The sequence below is a fragment of the Schistocerca piceifrons genome, chromosome 6 (assembly GCF_021461385.2).
Source record: "Schistocerca piceifrons isolate TAMUIC-IGC-003096 chromosome 6, iqSchPice1.1, whole genome shotgun sequence".
NCBI lineage: Eukaryota > Metazoa > Arthropoda > Insecta > Orthoptera > Acrididae > Schistocerca > Schistocerca piceifrons.
The window spans coordinates 444,964,044-444,977,845 of NC_060143.1; positions in this window are offsets into that span (position 1 = coordinate 444,964,044).

A 13,802-nucleotide genomic window follows, 5' to 3' on the forward strand; every position below is an offset into this window, starting at 1 on the left:
CACGTGAACAGGCAACCTTTCCCACCAAAGGGAGACACCAAAGCTGCGACTGCCACAGCGGCGCCACCGCCAGAAACGGAGGGAGGGCGACTGCTTCACACTACGCCCTGCGGCGCGCTCTTCAAAACAGCAATTTTTACCACGGCTCAACCGCATTATGACGACGACTGTAATGTTTCCCACGTCCCCCGACATGCATAATGTACTCTCCACAGCTATTCCTGCTACGTACCGTCTGCGAGCGGTTATTGCACGTTAACATCGAGTACAGGCGATGGTCATATTAATGTGACTGGACAATGTATCACCTGCTACTACGCTACCAGCCTATAATGCAAAATTGGATGTGGGCAGATGCCAGCCTAACTGCTCAGTTTTGCACCAACCCAGCTACTCACCATATGTACGGTAGCCTGCCGCTGCCTCCCGAAAACCCGAACGGACCCTCGCTTAACTGAATTCCGCTCTCTCTTTCCCACCGGAAATCGTGACGTACATTACTTGAGAACGAAGAAACAGCGAAACATGGAAAGCAATCTGCAGATTCATCAGCCATACAATATCGATACTGACGATGTCTCAAGTAAAGAGGAAGCCTTACTAACAGGGAATCCTTTGAGTGGGAGGTCGCAAAACGCCAAACACATTTACGGCATTCAATGACATTCATATTTTCTACGACGTAACCACAGTATTGGCTGCTAATGGCAACAGGGGACGGGACTGGACGTATCCAATGATGAGCACAGCACGAGGCTACGGAGAGTAGTGGAACTGATTAGTTGACGAGTAGCTCACAACAGTGCTACAGTGCTAGTGGTGTTGATACAAGGTAGAGCAATGGCAATAATAAACTAAGTAAACAGTGCATCATATCTACAAGAGTAGTTGATTGATACAAAGTAGAGCAATGGCAACGATAGACTAAGCAAACGATGTATTATATCCACAACAACACATGCCGGAGTAGGTATTTCTTCATAAGGGAACCCAATGAATTTCGTAGAGTGACGAAGAAGTGGCAGTTGAAGTATTAGCGTTTCCGCAAGATCAGTAGAATGTGTGGTGTGGTATATGCTCGACTGTATAGACAATGTACGTGAACTGTAAAATGATTACGAAACGCGCTTAGCAAATGAAAGTGATACTAAAACAGGTGTTCATCATCCTTGTCGGACAAGGAGCCACAAATCCCGTCTCTAGTGAAACGTAGTAAAGTACAATCTTTGTCCAGGGAGAGGGTACTGAACATAATTATGGAATTTGAAGGTCATCCACAGCATATTAAAAACAGTTATGAACAGATTTCTAAAATGTCAGTAGCAATATGACCTTGTAGCACGTAAGAAAAATAACAGATATTCAAAAAGGGGCAAGGCGCACTTAATACAAAAACAGTTATCTGCGAGCTTCAAGAATGCTGGATACAATTTACAGGATTTGCGTGATAGTCACCTACTACGTTATGCACATGAATCTGCGATCGACATAGGTTGCAGTGATTTCAAGGTTAACAGTGTATAGTTGCATAAATTCAAACAGTGGTAAAGAATTGTAAGGCGTAAAGTAACGAAATTTCGAACGAAACATCAAGTTAACGATGCCCAGGAAACTGCGAAATCGGTCCGAAAATTTGTAGACGAGATAAACAAACTTAGCCCATTTTTAAATAACGATATTGTTTCCAATTTCGAACAATCAGGATTTGAAGAGGAAATGTATATGAAACGAACCCGAAGTACCAACAGTCATGTTCAGCTAACATCATGACTTAACGCATTCATATACAATTATGTCGATTGTTAATCTGGATGGTAAATTGGCTGGAAGGTCTTTTATTTTGCTGCTGTAAGTTGGTGCTGTGCCCCTACAATTACTTGCCGTGTATGTGATCTTGCAAGGGCATGGAAGAGTGGAAAAACCGTCGTAAGAGAACTACAGATATGGTATGAGCACTGCTTTTGGCCAAAATCTGGTCAAAATAACTAGCTTTTGCTTGATTCCTGGTCTACATTTAAGAATCATACTCTTTTAGAGCAAAGTATCACTCCTGAAAAATGTGTAATATCGCAACTCATACCAGCGGCCTCTGGATATTTGTTTTCTCCGTGTCATTAAAACATATTATCGCACTATCTGCAGCTATGCGTTAAAGTATAGTAAGTTGCACGGTAAGGTCCATGACAGACTGTATAGCATTCGGTTGCATGCCATCAGTTCTCGTCAAACCTTACACAAATATGATTCTATATGCATTCTTGAAGAGTAGATACATAGCTGAGCGTCCTGTACGGTTTTTTAGCCTTTTCGCTTAATGGTGCGATTCTCTGTGATCACTGTGGCGTGCCATTTTTTGTTAGGTGTTCGTGGTGCAAGTTAATGATTTGTTTTGAACATTTCTTGAATTTCGGCGATTTCCATTTTGTGATATGTAATACATACGTCACACAGAAAATTGATTTCTGCACTTTCCGGAAGCTCATTTTCTGTCGCCCTTCTAGTGCACATCGTGAATCTTTAGCAGCTAATATTTTTCTTGTCGTAATTGTTAACACAACACTTTCAAATGAGCCTTGATAAAGATTGGACCTGTGACCTGGCACTCAACGGGTACCTTGTAAGTTAAAGAAATTTATGTACAAAGCGTTTGAGAAATGACCAAGGATAGTGACTGATGTAAACACGTAGTTGTCTGCTCATGCTTGACTTTGATAAACCCACTTTTATTTTAACGATGTGGGAAAAATGGGAAATTTCTGGTAAGTTCCTATGGGACCAAACTGCTGAGATCATCGTTCCCTAGGCTTACAGGCAACTTAATCCAAGTTATATTAACTTACGCTAAGGACAACACACACACCCATGCCCGAGGGAGGCTCGAACCTCCGACGGGGAGGAGTCGCAAACCGTAGCAAGGCTCCCTAGACCGCACAACTACCCCGCGCGGCAACTATCTGGGTAAAAGATACGGCACTATACTGTACACCAACGTTTCATCAACCCAGCACGACGTCTTTGGCCACGAAAGTGAGGGATCGTCTGGCTCTTTTGTGCACCCTCTCTCCCAGCAGTTAAGACCAGTAATTTCTACCACCCTGCTCTTCTCATTGGTCGATTGTGCGTCAGTTCGCTCCGTTCTTTCACAAACGCTATTTTATCAACCGCGGGCTTATGTAACCTTACCACACGCGAGATGCCTTTGAGGTAGAAGTGCTTACTGAACAACAGGTCTAAACTCCGTCAGTACTGAATAGAATTAAAATGGCTGTAAACCAACATAGCGCACTAGTAACTTGAGAGTTACCTACCCTACTAGCCCAAAAATTTTCGAAACTACACTTTTGCTCATAAATTAAGGATAATGCTGATACATGGTGAAACAACGCTCTGGTGGCCGGTTTGCGGGTTTAAATCACCTTAGGGTATGACCATGCGGTACATCTGACCTGCGTTCGTCGCACGGTGGAGCTGGCAGCAGTGCATATACGTAGAGATGTGTTGGTGCTTGTCAGAGTACGGTTCAGCGAGTAAGTGCGCAGACGTTTCCAGACGTGCTAATGGTGACTGTGTGTTAAAACGGCTCAATGAACACCTACTGATGACGTTATAAGGGGTATAATACTAGGGCGACTGGAGGCTGGTCAAACACAGCAGGTCGTAGCACGGATCCTCCATGTGCCACGAAGTGTGATCTCAAAAATATGGCAACGATTCCAGCAGACCGGAAACGTGTTCAGGTGCTACAGTACGGGACGTCCACAGTGCACAACACCACAAGAAGACCGATATCTCAACATCGGTACCCACAGACGGCCACGGAGTAATGCAGGTAACCTTGCTCGGGACCTTACCGCAGCCAGTGCATGGGCATTGAAACAGTGGTGCCACGAGTCCCGGTATAGTCTGAACAGTGTTTCTCGCCGGGTTTTCATCTCACGTGAACCAGGAACCAGATACCAACCCCTTAATGTCCTTGAAAGGGATCTGTATTAGGCCATGGTTTGATGATGTGGGGTGGGATTATGATTGAGAGAGGAACCGTAACAGGTCAGGTGTATCGGTACGTCACTTTGCACCATCGTGGAGGAGTACCTTGAAGCAGAAGATATACGACGAACGTAGTGGCCTGCCTGTTCTCCAGACCTAAAACCCATCGAACACGTCTGGGATTCTCCTGGTAAACGTATCACTGCACGTCTTCAAACCACTAGGACACTCCAGGAGCTCCGACAGGCACTGGTGCAAGAATGAGGGGCTATATCCCAGCAACTGCTCGAATACCTAATCCAGAGTACGTCAACCCGCTGTGCGGCCTGTCTACGTGTGCACGGTGATCATATCCCTTACTGATGTCGGGGTACACGCGCAGGAAACGGTGGCGTTTTGTAGCACATGTGTTACGGGACGGTTTTCTCAACTTATCACCAATACCGTGGACTTACAGATCTGTGTCGTGTGTGTTCCCTATGTACCTGTGCTATCAGCGTCAGTTTTGTGTAGTCCCACGTTGTGTGGCACCAAATTATTCAGTTGTTCTTAATTTATGAGCATGAGTGTAGATTAATAAAAAACACAAAGAAGTTAAGATGGTGGAGTGCTTCAAGTAAATGCTCTGCATGGTGCTCCTCTCTTGAGTCGGTCACATAAAACGTTCATAACATCCTGTGAAACTCTCAGAAAACTCCTTCTTTGGGATGTTGTTCAACTTACACGTCACACTGGCTTGTATGTCGGTTTTTCCATCAGACTAGGTGCGGAGTGTAGAGCGCACTTAGCGAAAGAGCTCCGACTGAAGAAGCGCTAGGAGCCGTTGGCATAAAGCCAAGGCTGCGAACCGTCAGCAGAGTGATCGGGCGGCGACTTAAGTACTCGCCCAGCGGAAGGTACCGCAGCATGCACGTGACTCGCGAAAGGGAGGCTGTGCCGCGTTAGCAGCGCTATTTGCGGCTGAGGACACACAGTATCGTGGCGGCTGCTGGAGGTCTGGTTAAAAGTAAACCGGTATATTTCTGAGTTATGCAGATCTGAGCTTCGGTCGAAGTGTCATTATCGCGACTGAAATGCATCAACTTGCGATATAGAACTAGTGTCGCCAGAGGATCAGCAGATAGATAGCTGTCGGATCGACTTTTTGAAACCAATTATACGGTGATGTAGCTTAAAGACCTAGGTATCACACTCTGCAGTCATTCACCCTGGTGGTCCCCCGTCTGCGAGTAACTGACGAAAATAAAGTCGGAATTTTCCGTGAAGCCTAATAAGGTTACAAAAGGCATGTTATACTGACGGGTTACTTGGTGTATTGGATAGTATGACAACTTCATATGCACCTGGTCAGGTGTAGCACATTTTCTTATTTCTAAATTCTTTCGCAATAACTCTGAACATTATTATTATTCAATTAATTGGATTGAGTGTAATTTCTTATTTCTATTCCCTTGTCACATTACTTTCCTTTATATCATTCTTTTTACACTCGGAATTTTTGCAGGTATCAATTTAATTTTGTCTATTATAATATCCAATTATTTGAAAATTCCGATGTATCAGTTAAAAATCTATTTATATTGACTGTGCAATGGTGTGAAAAACTAATTTTTCGCTACCAGGAGTGCACTCTTTGCGCAGTACTTGTCATACAAACATTTGTAACATAACCTAAATATATGTTGTACTTTGGAAATTATAATGCAAATGAAATTCAAATGAAAGAAGCGTTTATAGGCAAACCTATAATTCAAGCAAAATGAGAAACAGATGTAATAAACGCAATAATTTTAAAGAAGAAAAGCAGGGTGATAAATCAAAATATATCAAATGGAAGTCATAAAATTAATTAAAAGTGCGTGAACAAAGATTTCAAGTGGAAAAAGAATGTAGGAAGAAAACTGAAAGCAAATGAAGAAGTTGATACTAAGATTAAAATTATGGGCAAAGGAATGGAAGCAAAAAAGATCAGTTGATTCAATAGAAATGAGGATCAAAGACATTTTGATATACATTTAAAAATTAAAAAAAAATTACTTTACCTGACCAGGTTCAAACCAGCAACCTCTTGCATATAAAACTATAAGTCTTTCCATTACACTACACAAAGGGTTGGTACCAAAGTTACTAAGCGTCCACGCAAAATTTTGAATATATTTTTTGGCCAATTACTTGCAAACGAGCGCCCAGCGGAGTGAACGGCTGCATTGTGTGGTACCTGCGCCCACCAGAGTGAACGGCTGCATTGTGTGGTACCTGGGATTTTAACCTACATAGCAGCAGATGATTTCAGAAAGTCGATCTCACCGCTGAGGACCTCTTCTTGTTAGTTGGTTTTATTCTGTTCAGGGCTCTAGTCCACAGATTCAGGTGAGGTCTGAGATGACATTAAAGGTATAAATCACAAACATGAACATTAAGGGATTATTTTATATTTTCAGCTTCCATCATAAACAGATTGTTTCAGATGCACTTCAGTAAGACTGCCATCTGTGTTGTCAACACATACTCATAAACGAAAATACTCTGCTATCTGAAGTTGGTGCACATCTATAGCTGCCAAAGTAAGCACGTGAGAACGCACTCGTCACTCTGCTCGTAGCTAACTGTTCGTTTTACCTGAGGCACATTGTTTTGGGACACTAGCTTGTAAAGTGTTTTCATGGCGCCAGCCGAGCCATACTTCAGTTAGCTTAATGCCCTTCATTTCCCTACGTAGTCGCTACCTAAACTGAAGCATTTCTTGTCCAAAGACGTCAGCTTCTTTATCCCTTCATCAAAGGGTGCTTCAACCAGTTGCTGACAGCACCTCTGAGCTCATCGTCGGTTGTAAAGTACTGAAATGCCACGCCGGCTATTAATTTGAATAAGACTTGTAGATCGCATTGTGCCAAGTCCGAACTATACATAGAATACCCGCATCTCGTGGTCGTGCGGTAGCGTTCTCGCTTCCCACGCCCGGGTTCCCGGGTTCGATTCCCGGCGGGGTCAGGGATTTTCTCTGCCTCGTGATGGCTGGGTGTTGTGTGCTGTCCTTAGGTTAGTTAGGTTTAAGTAGTTCTAAGTTCTAGGGGACTGATGACCATAGATGTTAAGTCCCATAGCGCTCAGAGCCATTTGAACCATTTTTTATACATAGAATGTTGAAAAAGCTTCCAGCCATAATGTGGGAGATTTTTCTTTCTTCCATTTCCAATTTGGGGTCATGCAGCGTCGTGGGAGGACCTCTTGAAATTTTTGGGAAAATTGGGAGTATGATTGCGCATCCACTGTTTCGACTGTTCCTTAGTATAAAACATCACACATTTTACAGCTATGTGTAGTCCCCAGCCCCGATTCTGTTAAGAAATTCCCTCTCCTCTTCATGGAAGCGCTGCAGGAATGTCAAAGACGAACCTGTGATCTACTGTAGAAAGCGTAGGTTATTTCAGGAAGAGGTCGAACAGATACTACAAGACACATACTGATTAAATGGTTCAAATGGCTCTGAGCACTATGGGACTTAACTTCTAAGGTCATCAGTCCCCTAGAACTTAGAACTACTTGAACCTAACTAACCTAAGGACGTCACACACATCCATGCCCGAGGCAGGATTCAAACTTGCGAACGTAGCGGTCGTGCGGTTCCAGTCTGTAGCGCCTAGAACCGCTCGGCCACCCTGGCCGGCTGCAGAATGCACAAAATACAGCGTCTCCCTAGGTACTTGCATAGATGCTTGACAGAGCAGTTATCTAAACGCCGCCTGGTATGTAGTACCATCACCAGTATCCTTGAAAGAAAACGCGCTTACAGGGAAATAATCTAAGTTCCGAGAATGTCGTTATGTTTAGGTTACGCCCAGGCGCAGAAAAATCTATGCTTAATGTCGTCTAAGTCCTCGGAGGAAGCAACGATGAAAGCTGAGAATGATGGGCTTCGATAGAGTCCTAAGGTAATGAATAACACCCGCCTCGAGGCCAGGGGAGGCTCTCAAAGCCACAAGAACTGGTCGATGGCGCGCGTGAAGCGGCCTTTATAGATGCCGGCGGCGGGAAACTCGTGAGACTAGATGTCACGTGTTGTGCGGACGCGAATAGGTCCTTCGGAAGTGGAGGCCTCTGCCAGCGCTGGTACTGCCGCCTCGAGTCCGGCCGTGACTGTGACGTGGAGAGCTCGCGATGCTGAGTGGTGCAGGGGCAATGTAGACTGCACGCGTAGCCGAGATGCCCGAGGGATTGCAGCTCCCTTTATCGTAGGGCTCCGATAAAGCAGTAAGCACTTGTATAAATAGCCAATAGGATGTCAGTTTAGCAGCACCCCTCATACGGCAATGGAAACAGGGCTAAATACAGACACAATCTAAATTCACTATAAAATATCAGAATGCATACAGGACCAAATGTGACTGATCTGAAAGTCAAACGATTGCGGTGTATTAATAGATTACTAACCTTTACTCGAATTTTGTCAGGTAAAAGACGTCGGAAGCTAATTACGCCTTGTTAGTGGCGTCTGAATTAGTTAATAGCAATGCAATTTCTTTGCGTGTATGATATCTCCTACACTGTTGTTCTTTGGCTTCGTACTTGGACTAGAATACCAAAATTGACCTAAACATCCTTCTTCTCGCGACAGACATTGGTATTAGTTTATGGAAGTCGTCTTCCACAAGATCTATTACGTTACGGTGAGCAAGAGGTGGTTCTGACTTCCAATACATGTTGATGATGTTGGACATAGTTTCTAAAAAGGAAACAGAATCACAACGTGAGAGCTGAAAAAGTAAATGTGAGTAAATAGCCTGATACTAAAAGAGACGGTAAAGTGAAGTAATTTCATGTTGTAGACGAAAGCGTCAGTCATTTTACATCACAATCAATTCATCTTAAGTGAAAATTTAGGTTATGATGAACAAAGTGCCTAGCGCTCGATTAGAAGTAGATAGAGTGCTTCCACTATATATTACAATTATAAAGACAAAAACAGCCGAGAATTCATTATAATTATGTCACAACTTACAGTGTAGTGTGGATATTTAACGAATACTCGCAGCTATCATCACATCATAGGTGATCGTAGCGATTTATGAGTGTCAGGACCGTCGCTCACCCTACTTCATTTGTAACAGCAGACATAAAGTTCAGAAAAACAGTAATCTGAAACTGAGCCAGATCTACTCGTGAAATGCATTTCGAAGAACACGATGTCAAGCGTTGTAGACTATAAATAAAAAAAATTCTCAGCTTCAGTCACTTTTCATTTACAAATATTTACTGCCACGAGGCATTTTGCCGGTTTTCCGCCATCATCAGGCGTTTTACCGCTAAATTTATATTAATTTCTACTTATAATACCGTTTGGTCTTTGATGAGTTCTAGCTGCTTGGTGTGCCACTGAGGCTTAACTACTGAAATTTGTCCGTTTATCTGATAAAACGTCATCAGGAATACAGAGCACAAGAATAAACACACCAACACCACCTCTCATTTTGACATACACTACTTGATCAAAAGTATGGGGACACCTAGCTGAAAATGAATTACAAGTTCGTGGCACCATCCATCGGTAATGCTGGAATTCAATATGGTGTTGGCCCACCCTTAGCCTTGACGAAAGCTTCCACTCCCGAAGGCATACGTTCAGTCAGGTGCTGGAAGGTTTCTTGGGGAGTGGCAGCCCATTCTTCACGGAGTGCAGCACTGCGGAGAGGTACCGATGTCAATCGGTGAGGCCTGGCACGAAGTCAGCGTTCCAAAACATTCCAAAGGTGTTCTATAGGATTCAGTTTAGGAATCAGTGCAGGTCCGTCCATTACAGGGATGTTATTGTCGTGTAAACACTCCGTCACAGGCCGCGAATTATTAACAGGTGCTCTATCGTGTTGAAACATGCAATCGCCATCCCCGAATTGTCTTCAACAGTGAGAATCAAGAACGTTCATGAAGCATCAATATAGGCCTGTGCTGTGATAGTGCCACGCAAAACAACATGGGGTGCAAGTCCCCTCCATGAAAAATATGACCGCACCATAACACCACCGCCTCCGAAGTTTACTGTTGGCACTAAACGCGCTGGCAGATGATGTTCACCGTGTATTCGCCATACCTACACAGTGCCATCGGATCGCCACATTGTGTACCGTGATTCGTCACTACACACAACGTTTTTACACTGTTCAATCGTCCGATGTTTACGCTCCTTACACCAAGCGAAGCGTCGTTTGGCATTTACAAGCGAGATTTGTGGCTTATGAGCAGCCGCTCTACCTCCCGCTTATCTGTCGTAGTACGTGCAGTGGATCCTGATGCAGTTTGGAATACTTCTGTGATGGTCGGAATAGAAGTCCTCCTATTACACATTACGACCCTCTTCAACTGTCGGCGGTCTCTGTCAGTCAAGAGACAAGGTCGGCCTGTACGCTTTTGTGCTATACGTGTCCCTTCACGTTTCCACTTCACTATCACATCATAAACAGTGTATCTAGCGATGTTTAGGAGTGTGGAAATATAGCGTACAGACGTATGACACAAGTGACACCCAATCACCTGACCACATCCGAAGTTCGTGAGTTCCTCGGAGCGCCCCATTCTTCTCTCTCACGACTTCTAATTACTACTGAGGTCAGTGATGTGGACTACCTGGCAGTAGGTGGCAGCACAAAGCACCTAATATGAAAAACGTATGTTTTTACGGGTGTCTGGATTCTGTTGATCAGATAGCGTAAAGTTGTCAAATGTAAGCAATTGTGGAACGATGTGTTCAGCTAATTGGTCAAAATTCATTACAAAGCCTCCTGGCAGTCTCGAAGTATAACGCTTGTTGAAATCCTATCAGAGTAGTGTATCTATGATATCCTTGGAAATCTGTCGATAACATAAAGAGCGCACTACGCTCCCAGTATTTCCCTATTTACTCGAAAAGTCTGTGTTTTATTGTTCTGGTATTTCCACGACTAACATGTTTAATACTCGGTGACTTCACGCGACATTAACTAGCAGTTTCAGTGTCCACCACGGCCTTTCGCTTTTGACCTATGGTATATCTAGCAAGAAAGCACAACGACATTTTCCGCTTTGTGTAGAAATGAATGGAACTTCAAGCTGTTTTTCCCTGTTTACTGTGTGAAATCTTATGGGACTTAACTGTTAAGGTCATCAGTCCCTAAGGTTACACACTACTTAACCTAAATTACCCTAAGGACAAACACACACACCCATGCCCGAGGGAGGACACGAACCTCTGCCGGGACCAGCCGCACAGTCCATGGCTGCAGCGCCTCAGACCGTTCGGCTAATCCCGCGCCCTGTTTACTGTTAAGTCAGATAAAAGTGGCACCTCGGGAATTAGTTAATATTTTCCCTTGCACTTGGATTATACTCTGGGTCACAGTTCTACGAAAATCTTGCTGCTCCGGAGTAAACCGTAAATTTCTTCAGACAATTGCAGCGAACTGCTGCGTTTGGTCTAGATGCTAAAGCAGCATCCTGTTCTCAGAAAAAGACTTTCCGACGTCATGGCTGTTCTCAATAATTCTGTTTATTACTCATCTGCAGTTCTCTAACAAAACAAAGAGCGATATGAGACATTTCAAAGTACGTTTCATTATGACATACATATGAGAGGAACACTTTAGAACTGTGTGTTGTGTTTGGTGAAAAAGTTGAAACTGCTAGCCATATATCACGTGACGTACAGATACTTATCCCTCTACTTGTTTCATCTCTAACCGTTAATGTGACTAATCAAAAGCTGTTACCGACATTCCTAGACATCGACGCTACGATAGTTATCTTAGATTTTACATTCTGTACGCTTACAGATCATCCATACCTCGTCTATAAGTTGAGAAAGGTAGTAATTGTTCTAACTAGATTCTGACCTTTTGTATTAGGGAAGTATTAGATTTTGTGGCATCTTCCTGACCTACATTTACTAATGGAGGAATTACTGCCAACATGTCATTATAAAACGTTAAGCCAAGGCTGAGATTTGGGGGTCTATGTCTGAAATAGGAAGGTATCTTAATAACTTAAATACAATTAATAGACTGAACAAATCTGGTAATTATATCATGTTAACTGACGACACAAGTGAATATTTGCACTTTTTCTTCTCTTTCCATATATTGTACAATCACTTACCGACCTAGAAACGGACCGAGTCATTAAAAGTGCATTTCAGAGTTTCTCAGGGTTTGCACACGTTTTGTGCGTCTTCGAACCTCCTGAGATAATAGTGTTGTACCCGTTATATTATTTTCACGTCCTATTTACATCTTCTCACGTCAACCAGGAGACTCATGTTTAAAAATACTACGAAAGCTCGAGTCCATGAGGGGGCGTGTAATCATTTTGAAATGTATCTCATTAGCGCCGACCCCAGTCTCTTCTCGTCTCCCTGTATGTTGAAATGAGTGTTCAGCTTTGCGACCAGCTATGCCCCTCCACGTTTCTACTGTCACGTTAGACTCACTCCTCTAGGGTCCAGACAGCATAATTTAGAACGAAACAAGTCTCTCTGGATCCAGTAGCTGTAAAGGCTTCAGGCGGTATTGCTTTTATTGGATGTTTCTAAACAAGTCCGACAGAACATCAGCTGTCGGCATTGATAAAAGGCACAGTGTAATGGATTTGATCTCCAACTGCGGTTTGTCCATTAACGGTTAGTGTCATACTTCGCATGCAGCAAACTCGATTCATGTGTTATGTTCAAGTAAAGTTTCATGTCCACCTTTCAGATTAAATGTGTTTTGACATCTCACACAATGGGTCCAGTTCTGTTTCGATGCGAGCTTCACGTACTGTTCGACGCGAAGTGCAGACAGACACCTTTCGATTTCCATAGGTACGTAGATTCAACATTTATCACGTAGGCTGCTTGTGATTAGATAAGTTTTGACGATCCTACGCTTAAATGGTCTCCTTATATCACTAGTTTTGAAATACATAATTGTGAACAACTCGTAATATAAACCTGCCACGTGTCATGCGATTTATAGGCTGATCGGTAAGACTTTCGGAATAAATGGGTGCGTAATCAGATGTGTATATGAAGTGGCGATCAGTATTTAGTTGTTACAAATTTCTTCTGGGCAAGAATTTGTGGATAAAATGTGTCACTGATAGCCCTAACCGACTTCTTATAAGAAGGATAATTACCGATGACCTCCTCTATTAATAACACCTCACCTCAATAGTTATAATTACCACATCTTTTGTTGCTTCACACATTTTAAGCCTCCTTTTGTGTCTTCGGAAATAGTCGTGAGCGTATTTTTCCTGCTTGTTACACATCTTTATGCTGATTTTGCGATATTGTCCTCTCTGTCATGTATTAAAGGTGAGTAGACGAGCTGCAGAATGCTACATTCATTTACTCATCAGGTGCCAAATAATGTTTCGTAGCACATGAACGGCACCATCAAGATCAAGTGTATGCAATATGTCAATATTCCATCATAGGATTGTGCGAGCAACGTATACACGCCCCAGAGAAACAACATGAAATATTTTTTGCCTAACCTGTGGAAGTGTCCCATGCAGAGGAAATATTTCCATTTTGCTCGACTTCTGCCCATAGGATTCGCATCGCTGGAGACTGTGTTGTATTAGTTGAACAAACGTACTGTCACGCGTGTTTGCTTAGGCTTACATGCAACATTTTAACTGTATATAGCAGATCAGCCTATCTCGTGTCCAGTAATCACACATGCACATGTACAGCCCCACTCTCCCTCTCCCTCTCTCTCTCTCTCTCTCTCTCTCTCTCTCTCTCTCTCTCTTTCTCTTTCTCTTAGTCTTCCTCTTTCTCTCTCACTCTCCCGCTCCCTTCCACC